The sequence below is a fragment of the Cardiocondyla obscurior genome, unplaced genomic scaffold (genome assembly GCF_019399895.1).
Source record: "Cardiocondyla obscurior isolate alpha-2009 unplaced genomic scaffold, Cobs3.1 scaffold52_0_228554, whole genome shotgun sequence".
In the NCBI taxonomy this organism is placed as follows: domain Eukaryota; kingdom Metazoa; phylum Arthropoda; class Insecta; order Hymenoptera; family Formicidae; genus Cardiocondyla; species Cardiocondyla obscurior.
In genome coordinates, this window is record NW_027228799.1 from 48,527 (window position 1) to 52,155 (window position 3,629).

Below are 3,629 nucleotides of genomic sequence, written 5' to 3' on the forward strand. Positions count from 1 at the left end.
TTTCTTGTTCTCGGTTTGTGTTTTTGTATGTCGGCGAGTCCATTCCGGTTTTTCCCTGCTAACACTACCGTTTTGTCCATTCACGACAAACGTCTTACTTTCAAAAACCTTACCACCGTTGGACCTGTAAAGTTGCCTCCTGGTCTTAGTAAGCTGCAACTGACGTCTCCGTTTTCGCTCGTATTCGGATCTCGCCCTCCATGTCTTGCTGACACTGGAAATAATCCCAAGAGTTTTGTTGTCCAACAATGCAAATATCATACCAGCAACTTCGACGGGCAAACGCTTAATCATATCCAGCATATTTTCGATGCCGTCGACGTATGTCATAATCCAGCTGAAAGCTTCCATCGAGTTTGACCTCTCAGAGTGACTGGTCGAGAAAGAATGCCAGAGAGACTCCAGACATCGGTTGATATAGGTGGTGCGATAGGAATAACCTCCCGTAATTGGTTAAGAAATAACGCGCTCCGATTGGCTGTATATTCGACTGTTCGTCGTGTCCTTTGGCTGCTTGTATAACTGCTTATTGTTCGCGATAAGTGCATCTGTAACTCTTTGGTGTTCTGATTGGTTGTTTCATCCTGTTGACCAGTTTTGGAATACTTGTTACTAAGATTAATTATTTTCTGTGATATACCCTTCTTCTAAATGACGCGATCAATTTAATTAATATGCCAAAGTTTGTTTTGTGTAAGTTAACTACACGTGGTAGAAAATTATTTTGCACAACGTTCCTTTAATTCGAGATAAAATACTAGAAATTTTCTGAAATAAAATATAAGTTTTTAAGTACATTGCGGAAAATATTACGTTAAAAGTAATTTTTTTTTTTTTTAAATAAAGCAAAGTTATCAAAAGTTTGCCAATAATACATAATAATTTTTATTCGAGCCGAATTTTAAAGCGGTTATACATATAAGCAGAAACATTCGAGAATGCGGAAAATTGTCTTCAATGTCAATGCGTAAAATAGAGAAAAATTAAAATCACAATGGAAATAAGATTTAATGCAGCATAAAAAACAGCAATAAGTCATAGAAGTAGTAACGAATGTAATAATTATTTTTGGTAAAACAAAAAAACGTACAAAGAAAAACTTTATTACATTTACAAGATCGTTATTGAATTAGATGTACATAATAATGTTAAGAAAGGTGCGAAATATTTTAATATTTTATTCTTTAATGTTACATTCGAAGACTAATCTTACTTAGATTATTCGTTTTTGACTTATTGCGTTTCTTGTTCTCGGTTTGTGTTTTTGTATGTCGGCGAGTCCATTCCGGTTTCCCTGCTAACACTACCGTTTTGTCCATTCACGACAAACGTCTTACTTTCAAAAACCTTACCACCGTTGGACCTGTAAAGTTGCCTCCTGGTCTTAGTAAGCTGCAACTGACGTCTCCGTTTTCGCTCGTATTCGGATCTCGCCCTCCATGTCTTGCTGACACTGGAAATAATCCCAAGAGTTTTGTTGTCCAACAATGCAAATATCATACCAGCAACTTCGACGGGCAAACGCTTAATCATATCCAGCATATTTTCGATGCCGTCGACGTATGTCATAATCCAGCTGAAAGCTTCCATCGAGTTTGACCTCTCAGAGTGACTGGTCGAGAAAGAATGCCAGAGAGACTCCAGACATCGGTTGATATAGGTGGTGCGATAGGAATAACCTCCCGTAATTGGTTAAGAAATAACGCGCTCCGATTGGCTGTATATTCGACTGTTCGTCGTGTCCTTTGGCTGCTTGTATAACTGCTTATTGTTCGCGATAAGTGCATCTGTAACTCTTTGGTGTTCTGATTGGTTGTTTCATCCTGTTGACCAGTTTTGGAATACTTGTTACTAAGATTAATTATTTTCTGTGATATACCCTTCTTCTAAATGACGCGATCAATTTAATTAATATGCCAAAGTTTGTTTTGTGTAAGTTAACTACACGTGGTAGAAAATTATTTTGCACAACGTTCCTTTAATTCGAGATAAAATACTAGAAATTTTCTGAAATAAAATATAAGTTTTTAAGTACATTGCGGAAAATATTACGTTAAAAGTAATTTTTTTTTTTTTTAAATAAAGCAAAGTTATCAAAAGTTTGCCAATAATACATAATAATTTTTATTCGAGCCGAATTTTAAAGCGGTTATACATATAAGCAGAAACATTCGAGAATGCGGAAAATTGTCTTCAATGTCAATGCGTAAAATAGAGAAAAATTAAAATCACAATGGAAATAAGATTTAATGCAGCATAAAAAACAGCAATAAGTCATAGAAGTAGTAACGAATGTAATAATTATTTTTGGTAAAACAAAAAAACGTACAAAGAAAAACTTTATTACATTTACAAGATCGTTATTGAATTAGATGTACATAATAATGTTAAGAAAGGTGCGAAATATTTTAATATTTTATTCTTTAATGTTACATTCGAAGACTAATCTTACTTAGATTATTCGTTTTTGACTTATTGCGTTTCTTGTTCTCGGTTTGTGTTTTTGTATGTCGGCGAGTCCATTCCGGTTTTTCCCTGCTAACACTACCGTTTTGTCCATTCACGACAAACGTCTTACTTTCAAAACCTTACCACCGTTGGACCTGTAAAGTTGCCTCCTGGTCTTAGTAAGCTGCAACTGACGTCTCCGTTTTCGCTCGTATTCGGATCTCGCCCTCCATGTCTTGCTGACACTGGAAATAATCCCAAGAGTTTTGTTGTCCAACAATGCAAATATCATACCAGCAACTTCGACGGGCAAACGCTTAATCATATCCAGCATATTTTCGATGCCGTCGACGTATGTCATAATCCAGCTGAAAGCTTCCATCGAGTTTGACCTCTCAGAGTGACTGGTCGAGAAAGAATGCCAGAGAGACTCCAGACATCGGTTGATATAGGTGGTGCGATAGGAATAACCTCCCGTAATTGGTTAAGAAATAACGCGCTCCGATTGGCTGTATATTCGACTGTTCGTCGTGTCCTTTGGCTGCTTGTATAACTGCTTATTGTTCGCGATAAGTGCATCTGTAACTCTTTGGTGTTCTGATTGGTTGTTTCATCCTGTTGACCAGTTTTGGAATACTTGTTACTAAGATTAATTATTTTCTGTAATATACCCTTCTTTAAATGACGCGATCAATTTAATTAATATTTGAAACGTTTGTTTTGTGTAAGTTAACGGCACCTGGTAGAAAATTACCACGGTGAACGCGGTAATTGGTCGGCTCTCGATGGCCAGGGGCACCTGCCAATACCCGTTTTTAAGGTCCAGCGTTGAGAGAAATTTAGCGCCCCGCAGTTTGTCGAGTGTCGCATTAATCTGCGGCAAGGGATACGCGTCGCGCACGGTGACCTCGTTAACTCTGCGGAAGTCTATGCAGAATCTCTGTTTGCCGTCCTTCTTCTTTACCAAAACGATCGGCGAACTCCACCCGCTGTCGGAGGGCTCGATAATTCCGTCCGCGAGCATTTTTTCTACCTCTTTATCAATGATTCCTTGCATCGCGGGGTTACGCGGTCGGTATCTTTGTTTAATCGGTTCGTTGGTCGTGAGTTTAAGCCGATGCTCGAGTTTTTCGGTCGGGCCCTGGATATCTTGAAATTTTTCTAATTCCTGTTTTAGAAAC